Source organism: Quercus robur, chromosome 11 (assembly GCF_932294415.1).
Source record: "Quercus robur chromosome 11, dhQueRobu3.1, whole genome shotgun sequence".
NCBI lineage: Eukaryota > Viridiplantae > Streptophyta > Magnoliopsida > Fagales > Fagaceae > Quercus > Quercus robur.
This window is the reverse complement of record NC_065544.1, coordinates 55,701,025-55,712,213: the sequence shown is the minus strand read 5'-3', so window position 1 is coordinate 55,712,213 and position 11,189 is coordinate 55,701,025. Positions and strand designations below refer to the sequence as shown.

Genomic DNA, 11,189 nt, shown 5'->3' with positions numbered 1-11,189 from the left:
TCTAAGAGACCACCAAAACTCAAAATAGTGAGAAATTTTCCAGATACTTTGCAGGATCAAGGAACCGAGTAGTAATATTATACTGAACTGTAACTGAAAAAGAAAAAAAGGATGCCTATTGTTCTCATTTTTTTTTTCAAACCAAAGCTTTAAAACATAGAGTGGCAATAAGGGGGTAAACAACAAGAGGTTCATGAATATTTTATGTTCCCTTTTGATATGAAGTCCTGGTCATTGAGTATTAAAAAAAAAAGTAGAGTAAGAGTTAGGTAAGTGTTAATACTTTAACCAAGTGGTTTTATTGGCTAATGAATCACATAATTGAATTTAATTGTCCTTAATATATATATATATATATATATATATATATATATATATATAACATTCCTTTTGCTAGATTGGTTTTAGTAGGCAGCTATCCTAAATTAGACAAGAATCAGGTCTCAAAATAGGAAGCAAAGCTGATAATTCAGTACAGTTCTAATGACATCATGTCAAGTTATAAAAGCTGTACACTTGCAACCCCCCTATCAGTCAGACAGTCACGTGTTTTAAAAACACATAATTAGTCAAGGAAATTGCCAAAGTTGTTAGCTATAACCATGAACGTGATTGGTGTCACTTCAATAACATAAATAAATAAAATTTGAAATTACTTTTTGCTTCGTGATACATCAGTTTATAAATCTTATTTGTAGTAGTCATAACTGTAGCATCACTCATAAGTCAAACTCACCAATTATAAACCAACCTGAAGCTCATTAGCGGGAAAGTGCAGCTTAAAGCTGAGTGATCTTGTCTTTTAAGAATGGGGAGGCAAAAATGCCCTCAATGAACCCAGCTCTATGCAATTTTACCACTCTCTTTTCGAACAAGGTTTCTTGAAAGAGCTCAATTTAAAGACACTAAACTATTGCATCGCATTAAGCACTCGAAAGAAAATCATAAATAGTACCAACCAAATCAAACATGGTGAACTAATCAATTAAGTCCAGTTTTATTGAATGATTATTCAACAAGTGTAGGAGAGGATTTGTATATGCCTCACATCGTGTAAGGTTGAGTTATATCTATTTTCCTCTTAACAACTAAAAGAAAGAACAAGGATGTCAAAACTCACAAGTTATCTAGCTTGACTCTACTCAGACAAGATTGACCATAGAGATTGTTGGGCCACCTTATTCTATCAATCACTCTGTCTCTTCTATCTGGAAAGTTGCAGTCTGTTCTTTCCACAGATCATTCTCCAGATGCCTCTCATAAAAGAGTACTTCCCCAGTTGCTTTAGCAAACAATGCAGAAGTGCTTCTAGTGCCATAAAGTACCTATGCAAAAGAGAAAAACTTGAGAAACTGTGTCAAAAATATTACAAATTTTACTACATAAACCTTACAAATTGATGTATCAAGAAGTAATTCAAAAATTCCAATGACATTCATTGTCACGTCAATTTGTAAAATTGTAGTAAATTTGTGATATAAGTTTCACATTTTCTGAATCATAATGGAACAGAAACTAGATTTACCAATGGAGTATTTGTGTCAACAAATATGGAACTTAAGTTGTACTCCCTTTCTGGAGGAAAAATGTGAGGTAGCAAGCTTTCATCGTCTTTCTCTGTGTTTTTCATTAGTTTTTCAACCATCTCTTTCACAGGTAGTTCTTCTTCACCATATGTATCCAATAGCTCTTTGAAATTATTGCCCAGTCTTTGAGCCTAAAATAGAAAAATGATTCAGACTAATTTGCTGAGAGAGTAAATGATGCAGAAACTTACCACAAATCAGGATATTAAGTATAAAAAGGCTAGCTGATCTATATTAACTGTGACCCATTTGGTTGAAATTAAAATCTGTCAGCAACCTATGAGAGTTGAAGAGCCACATGCATTACCATCAAGAAGTAGCTCTCAAAGTCAAAAACGATACAATTTTCCAGATGGGGATTTGGATTTGAGTTTCACCAACTGATTTGACGTATCAGATATAAGCAAACAAAATCTCATACACCACTGATTTTCATCCAATTCTGGACATGTTAGTCTAAGACAAAAATTCGTCTCAGTAATGTGTCAAGAAAAGTGTGATTTTGATTACCAAATCAAGACTTTAATCGAGTAAAATGTTGTGCATGTACGAAATGTAATCAATCAGTTGGTTGCTAACAAGAGAATGTTATTTTCATACTGATTATAGAAACTATTAGATAGAGTTACCAAAGTCAATAGAAACTTCTGTGTCGGGGCTAAGTGAACGAAGAACTGGCCAAAGTAGCTGCACTTTCTGGCAAAAAGTAGATTTAAAAGGCCAGAATCACAGAATATCTGAAGCTATATACTTCAATTAGAATATAGGGGTCTTTAGTATTCTATAGTTTAATTTAAATTTGAATAAGCATTATAAAGAATAGCATTTTTAACATATTCCAAAGTTGGGGACCTCAATTATTGTACCATAAATCTAGCAAAAATATCTTGCCATTTCATTCCCCAACACACAAACAAACGAACAAAATAAATAAAATACTTATGTTTTTAAGTTTGATGGGCATGGTGAACAAAAAAGATCTAGTCCCATATGCTACCACATGATATGATTCAAATTCTATGCTTTTTACAGTGACTCCTGTTGTTTAATATCACTCATGGCATGGCAAAATAATTGTGCCACAAAAGTCTGATAGAGTACGTAATTTATTTACTTCTTTTTTTCTTTTGGTAAATGTAAATTATTTAGTATTAACTTCTTCAAAATAAAGGTATGTATTTGCTGGTACAATAAGAATAAGAGACAAAAATAAATAACCATATGCCTGATTTGTATTTTTCAAGGAATGGACGAAGGAGCAGAGCTACAGTTGATAAATAAATTGGGTATGTCTGTAACTCAGTCCCCATCATGACCCGTCCCTTTCTTGCTTGCACGCCCTTGTAGGCCATGCCAACTATATATGGGCTTGGGCAGGAACTCTGGTAGTTAACATGATTGGATGCACATGAATATGTATATAGTTTTTGAATATACCTTCATGAAATTAGTCCCTATAATATATATACAAGCATTTCCATGAGTTTTAAGTTTCACAGTCTACATTCAACAAAAAAACCTATAAAAAAAAAAAAATACATTCGGCAAAAAAAAAAGTTTCAGTGTCTACACTGCTGATAAAAAGTTGACTCCATGGTAGTCAATGCTTTCCACTTTTCCAGGAGTGTCTAAATAATAAGATAACCAAGAGTTGTGGTGATCAATTGCTATCTCACTACTGTTTTGATAAGCAGTGATGGAACCACATTATGAGAGTGGCCCCTCAAAGTAGCTGGGCTTTTCACCCCAAATTTCAATATATATTCATTTTAAAAAAAGGTCATATTCTATAGGAATATTTTACTGGAGTTAGATTCATCCATGGTGTTAGGTTCTAAAGTTTAGGATTTTATGTATTTAGAACTCTAATGTGTATTGTTGGCAAACCATGATCAAAACAATGTGTTTAGAAGTGTTTAAAGCTAACTCAAAGTTGTATGATAATGTAAAGTTGGAATCGAGTTTAAAGCAGGAAACACTGTGGCTTTCAGCCTGTCTCGATCGATCGAAGCTTAGGCTCGACCGATCGAAACTCGGGCAGATTGCTTTTCTGCAGATTCGTCTAACTCAGTCCTATTTGTTTTAAAACGTTTTTAGGGTTTCTTATTTGTTCTAAGTATAAAAGGCAAACCTTAGCCACGTTTTAGTGTTGCTCATATTTGCTGTTTGTGTAAATCTCTTGTGAGATCTAGAGGAGCTTTCCTTTACACAAACTTAAGGTTTTCAATGAGGAGATATTTTCTACGCCTTGATGATTAATTCAGTTGCTGCCATTAAAGCTTAAAGACTACACAAGCGGGTGTGCTTGTAGCTGGTGGGAATCCAAGAAAGAAGAAGTCCGTGGATTCGGAGTTTGCACGTGGTCGTGTCAGTAAATTCTACTGGTTGGTAGCATTAGGAAGTCGAGCGGGGGTGCTTGTAAGTCCTTTTGTATGAACTTCGATTCTTTCAAGATAGTGGATTCAGGTTTACCTTGAGGATAGGTAGGTCAAATCCTCCCCAGGTTTTTACCGGTTTGGTTTCCTAGGTGATCATATCTTGTGTTATTTATTTTCCGCTGTTTTGCATGATTTGATTTTTTATATTGTGATAACCTAGACTTGTTTAATTGGACTAAGTAACAACTTGGCTAATTACCTAGGTTTAATCAATTGTTTAAGAGGTCTAAAAACTAACAAGTGGTATCAGAGCGGGTAACTCTTTTGTTTTAGATCTTTTGATCTCTGAGCTGATCCTTGACCCTTGTTGTCATGGATAATTTGAAGTGTCTTTCTGATCATGTTTCTACTCATGCTTCTATTGATTTTATTAATGCCTGTGAAACTCTTCGTAAGGAATTATTGAAATCTATGAAAATTGCTAAGAAATTCAAGGAAGAGTTAAAATTGGCTAATCTTGAAAAAGAGGAATTGGTTGTTAGATTAGATGAATCTAATAAAAAGAATGAATTTTTGAGAAATCAAATTTCCTCTCAAGATGAGAAGATGAAAAGCTTGGAACAAGAGTTAGTTGAATCTAGGACCAAAATTGAAAATTTGACTAGTACCAAGCCTACTGTTGATAACAGAAGTGTTTCTGTTTCTCTTAAGCCTAAAACTGAGAAAGTTTATATCCCTCCTTTCAAGAGGAATAATAAAGAAAAGGCTTATTTTGCTAGGTTAGACAAAGGTAAAAGTTCTGATGTAGACGCTGATATTTCTAAACCTATATCTAAACCTACTATTAGAGAGCATAATAAATCTGTTTTTGTGCCTACTTGTCACCTTTGTGGTGTTGTTAGTCATATTAGACCAAATTGTTCTTTGTTGAGGCAAAAACCAAAATCTGAGACTAGACTTGTTGTTAGGAATACTGATGTTCCTAAATTTGTTCCTATTTGTCACTTTTGTGGTGTCTCTGGTCACATTCATCCTAATTGTCATAAATTGAAATTTAAGCATTCAGTGTTTCAATCTAGGATATGTGATGATATTTTTCCTGCCATAAGTCCATATAAATTGTTTCATATTATTTTGAAAAATTTAAGCTTGTTGGCTTGTGAAAGGAATTTGCAAGATTTTAGTCTTTCTCAGAAGATTGATGTAATCCCTCATATACACTCTGCTTCACATGAATTTTCACCTACAAAGCTGAAGACTCGTGCTATATGGGTGAGAAAAGATTCTCCAAGGTGAGTGTTGTTAACTTGTCCCTGATTTAATTCTTTCAATTGTTTATGGACATGTTTTGTTTTTGTTTTTGGTTGTTTTGTTTTTTAGATTGGTTTTTATTAAAAAAAAAAAATCCAAAAACATGGAAAACTTTCATAAAGACAAAAATATTTTATTTTGTGTCTTGTTTTATTTGTTTTGAGGATTACATGAATTATGATATTTCTCTTGATTTAGAACATGCTTGACATTGTGGAGAAACTTGAAAGCTATTTTTGATTTTATGTGAGTATGTACTAGTTTGTACATGTACTCAAGGGTTAATTAAGAAATTGATATTTCTTATTTGTGTACCCTCTATAGCTTAGTTAAGCACTGTCATGCATTGCATTTGCATTGTTCATTTAGCATAATGTGTGCTTGTTGTTTTTGGTCATAAATTTTTTTAAACCAAAGAGATTTTTGTGTTTTGTATTTCACATCTTGGATTTATAATCAAGGATTGGCTATATTATCTTTACATAACAAGTTTATGTACCTTGTTTAGCTTTGATGAGCTTATTTATTGCACTTTACTAGTTGAAGCTTTGTAGTGCATGTTGTGTGGGAAAGATGTTGATGGTTTTTTATTACTATGTCTTAATCTTGAAGTCACATGTTTTTTAAATTTTGGACTTGAACTTTTAGAGAAAGGCATAAATAACCATCTCACCACTGTTCACTAGCCAATCATGAACACCTTAGTGCATATCATAAGATTTTGTGCTCGAGAAAGTGTAGCACATGCACAAAAAGAACATAAGGTGAAGTCTCGGGTTAAAATTGCTTAATTCTTAAAATCAAAATTGGTGTGTACTATTAGGTTTGATGTCAAACTCACATGACTTAAAATTGGTATGTATATTATGAGGCATAAATACAAGAAACTTACATGATTGCAAGCTTATGATCTAGGAGATGTGGGAGTTATATGATGTAACTCTTTAGGTGATAGTCTCTTTTAAATTCTTTGTGATGAATTTTGTAGACTTTGTGATTGATTGCTATTCACATATCACCTCACATGTATCTCAAGCTTTTGCTAGTTGCACACACTACACAAGTTACTCTTTGTTAAACTTGATACATTATATTGTGTGTGATCTTGTTGTGACCATCCAAGATTAAAGTTCCTTGATTTTGATGCAAAATGTGTTTAAAGTTTGAGTTTTAAGGACAAATTAATTAAAAAATTTTATGCATCATTTATGTTTAGGATTCACATGCATTGCATTATTTTTTGTATCCATCTTGCAGTTTTGTAGTCATATCTCTCATTGTTTTCACACATAACATGCATACACTTTACTACATTGGGTACTCAACTTGATCAAAAAATTGATTGATTAATTTTTGAGTTATGTACTTTCTAGTATATGCTATTTTTATGTGTGAATTGTAGAAAATTATTTTCTTAAGAGTTATGATGGATAATCAATGTGCAAATATTTTATCTACTCATGCAACTGTTTATGGGTCACATAGTGCCATGTTTGCATTTTATTGAAAGAAAAAATATTTTTTCTTCATGTGTATCCTCAACTTAGTTTTTTTTAAAAACTTGGTTTGTATCTTTTTATTTATCCCCAACCCCTTTATTTTTCCCAAAACTGTTTTTCCCAAAACTTGTTTTGTTTTTTCCTATTTTTATAGGGGGAGAAATTTTTTTTAACCTTTGTGGTTCTTAGGGGGAGTTGTTGTTCTTCATAGAGGGAGTTGTCTCTATTTTCTCTTACTCTGTTGCGTATATTTTCTGTCTATCTTTTGATTAGGTAGACTTTGTCAATACGTGCCAAAAATGGAGAGATGAAATGTGAGAATATGTGGGAATCCTGTTTGTTTTGTTTAGGGGGAGATAAAATTGTTTTTCAAAGGAGGAGAATATAAAAACTTTTTGTTGTATCTAACTTAGGGGGAGAGTTAGTTTATTTTTTTATATTCTGTTTCATATTATTGATATATGTCTTTATTTGTGTGTTGTTTGAAATCAAGAAGTTATTTTGTTTACTTGTATTATTTCCACACATGCGGTTATGCATTTTGTTTAGTGTTTCAGGAAATATACAGGTTGATTCAATTGAGCTGCTGTCTACACTTGCAACTGATGGATAGTAGTTAGGATTGAATTTGGTTTATGAGCATTATTTTGTAAAGGGTTTTTCATTTTGTAAACTTTGAGCTTCTTATTTGTGTTTTGTCACGGATTGCCAAAGGGGGAGTTTGTTAGGTTCTAAAGTTTAAGATTTTGTGTATTTAGAACTCTAATGTGTATTGTTGGCAAACCATGATCAAAACAATGTGTTTAGAAGTGTTTAAAGCTAGCTCAAAGTTGTATAATAATGTAAAGTTAGAATCGAGTTTAAAGCAGGAAGCACTGTGGCTTTCGGCCTGGCTCAATCGATCGAAGCTTAGGCTCGACCGATCGAAGCTTGGGCAGATTGCTTTTCTGTAGATTCATCCAACTCAGCTCTATTCGTTTTAAAACGTTTTTAGGGTTTCTTATTTGTCCTAAGTATAAAAGGCAAACCCTAGCCACGTTTTAGTGTTGCTCATATTTGCTATTTGTGTAAATCTCTTGTGAAATCTAGAGGAGCTTTCCTTTACACAAACTTAGGGTTTTTAAGGAGGAGATATTTTCTACGCCTTGATGATCAATTCAGTTGCTGCCATTAAAGCTTAAAGACTACACAAGCGGGTGTGCTTGTAGCTGGTGGGAATCCAAGAAAGAAGGAGTCCGTGGATTCGAAGCTTGCACGTGGTCGTGTCAGTAAGTTCTACTGGTTGGTAGCATTAGGAAGTCGAGCGGGGGTGCTTGTAAGTCCTTTTGTATGAACTTCGATTCTTTCAAGATAGTGGATTCAGGTTTACCTTGAAGATAGTTAGGTCAAATCCTCCCCAAGTTTTTTCCGGTTTGGTTTCCTGGGTGATCATATCTTGTGTTATTTATTTTCCGCTGCTTTGCATGATTTGATCTTTTATTTTGTGATAACCTAGACTTGTTTAATTGGACTAAGTAACAACTTGGCTAATTACCTAGGTTTAATCAATTGTTTAAGGAGTCTAAAAACTAACACATGGGTATTAAATTACTAACCAATTGTTCTTTTGGCATTTCTTCTTTGGTTAATGATTTCAGGGAGCTTCAAAGCAAGCAATGGATGGTGAATTCACTTCATGTGCTCGGAAAGACTAATTGTTAATGACCAAAATTTGACAAGAAAGCTCATTCCATGAAAAACAAAAAAAGACCATGGGCCTTGACAAAAGACCTAGCTCAAGAAGTTAAGAAGGACTATGAAAGTCTAAAATCCCAAAAGAAGGAAAAGGAATGAAAAAGTAAAAAAAAGAAGAGGACCCAAACTTAGGCCACGAGTGGGATCCTTATCCTTTAGGAAGCAGATCCATTGAGGAAAAGCCTAGGAGATCTTGAGAAAGACGTGGATGGCTTAGAAGATCTTGATAAGGACGTGGGTGATCCAGAAGATAGAACAAACCACTCACAAGTATCCTTGAAAGAAGGAAAGGTTCGTTAGATTTCTCAAAATCAAGAGGCAGATAGAAGTGAAAGAGACAAGTGGTATCCTCGGGTTTAGTACTTGACGTAAGAACCGAGGGATTTTAGTCAACACAGAGGACATGCAGCAAAGGGGAGGATGGTCAGAGGCTTCTCAAGCTCACCCATTGTAAGGAGGAATCTATTTCATTTTTGGAAAAATGCCAAATCAGGAAGAGTCAACACTAAGGCCCTAGGACCTTGATGTGTTCTTTTAAAGCCTTGAGAAAAGGACCTTAGTTGACACATGGGAAAGCCAAGGTGTATGTTCAGATTCTCAACAAAAGTTATTAAAAATCCAACAAAACCAAGTATCATCTTTGTAACCCATGGTCCAAGCCCATAGGATCTCGAGTTGGTAGTAAGGGAAAAGTGGTTTGGTCAGTAGGGGAGTGATTTTTGGTAAAAGGAGGGACCTGAAGTTTTCCCTTGGTTAATGTATTTGCTTGGAATGCGTGAACCAAAGGAAAACTCAATTCCTCTATGCGTATGACATCTCTCAACAATTTCCTCTCAATTGTCATTTTCAATCAAAGCTGTCACTCATTTCAAAGAAGGCATCTTCCATTTGTAGTTAAAGCCAAATATTTCTTTTGAGTTATAATTGCCAAATTAAGCCAAACCTTTGCCCAATGCACTCTTTCAGATTCTTATCAAAGGACATGGTTTTACCCAGCAGACCAAGTACGTCCTCGCCTGGGGTACTAGACCATGTCTACTATAAAAGAAACACCAAAGCATAACAAAGGGTCAATTTTAGAGTTTGTGAAAAAGGGGAGAGTTCCAAAGATTCAAACTGATAATTCTGAGAATTCTAAGAGTTCAGTAAGGGAAAAGGGAGAAAGAAAGAATAAAATAAGAGTGCCAAGGAAGAGGACTTTGTCCCATATCCTTGAAACCCTTTAAAATATCACTTAGACTCCAAAGAAATATTTACAAAAACATGCACACATCAGATATTACTCTCTCCCACAAAATACTCCTCACTTGACTATCTTAGAAGGAAATGTCCAAGCAAAGCTACTTGGACTTAAGTTCTAAATCCCACAAGTCTTGTGCCAACGCACTAAGCCCACAAGTCTTGTGCCAACGCACTAAGTCTATGAGAATTGTGGTCAGGATCCTCGTGGCTTACTCATTTTCATGAAGATCATTTACATATATGTATATGTTTTAGAATGTATATCCTAACCTGAGGAACTAAAAATTACTTGAGAATATTTGTATTGTATAGTTTTTATGTAGAATCTACAAAGGTAAAGCGAAAGGACAAATTCTAGTAAACATGGAGGAAGATCTTGTGGCGAGGGAACCAACATTTCATGTTCCCAGATCAAAAGGCCCCATGGTTCAAGGAACCAATGTTTTGGGTTCCATGGATTAAAGACCTAGTACTTTTAGGAACCACAACATTATGCTCAGGGAACCACGAACCCACATCCTAGGAACTGCTGGTGGAGATACCACCACAACATCTTTCCTACATCCTGGGAATTGTTGGTGGATGAACCACTGCAACATTTTTCTCATATCCTAGGAATTGCTAGTGGAAGAACCACTGCAACATCTTTCCCAAGGAATCATTATGGAGGAACCAAGTGAAGGACCTCTTTTAAATGTTTACACAGTAAAAGATGAGCCTTAAATATTCTATTTTATCTCCTTCTCATTGTGAATGATAGGCCAAAAACAAATTGACCCCTTGTGATAAATTAACCAATTAATTTAGCCAAGTGAATTAATTAAGTTAATTAACATGCAAACGCTTGGTAGCACAAACAAATCACCAATAAACTAATTATTCAGCGGAAAATAAATAACACGGTGATTTGTTTATGAATGGGGAAAACCTAACGGCAAAAATCTCACCGAGTGATTTTTCGGTCATCAATTCCGAAATTCCACTATTATTAAAACAAGCAGTTACAAGTAAAGGAATCCTAGTACCTTATACCAACCTACAGTTGAACTCTTACCCCAATAACCAATTGGATTTGTTCTGTAGTGACAATTTCCCTTTTTGATGCACGGCTCCCAAGTACGTGACTAACCAATGCGCAGATCCCAGTACGCGACTTCAATCACCAACTAGAGAAGATTGTTGGCTGCAAAGTTCTTCAGTTCATGCCAACGATGAAGATCAAGAAAATGCTTGGTTACAAAATCTTACAGTGCACATACACAACAACTTCTTCACAAAAATGATGAACTAGGGCAAAACTTTGTCTCCGGTTACAAATTGCTTGAACAAACTTTGCTCAAAACTTGTGCACCCTTTAACGACCCTTAAAATAATCCTTTTACATGTCTAGAGTTAGAAGAAAAGAAAGCCCAAACACATAATCACGAATTAGAGTCAAA

At 34.5% G+C, this 11,189-nt stretch overlaps 1 protein-coding gene across 3 annotated transcripts in view; it reads right to left on the bottom strand.

Annotated features, from left to right (window-relative positions):
* Nucleotides 1-960: 960 nt before the first annotated feature.
* The window catches only part of LOC126706099 (uncharacterized), a 33,835-nt gene continuing 23,606 nt past the window's right edge, over nt 961-11,189 (bottom strand). For 2 of the 3 annotated variants that reach the window (XM_050405371.1, XM_050405369.1), the window contains exon 6: nt 974-1,177. The gene's annotated coding sequence lies outside the window, so the exon portion shown is untranslated. Of the gene's footprint in view, nt 1,178-11,189 lie in introns of all 3 variants that reach the window. The other variant, XR_007648513.1, reaches the window with a different exon arrangement.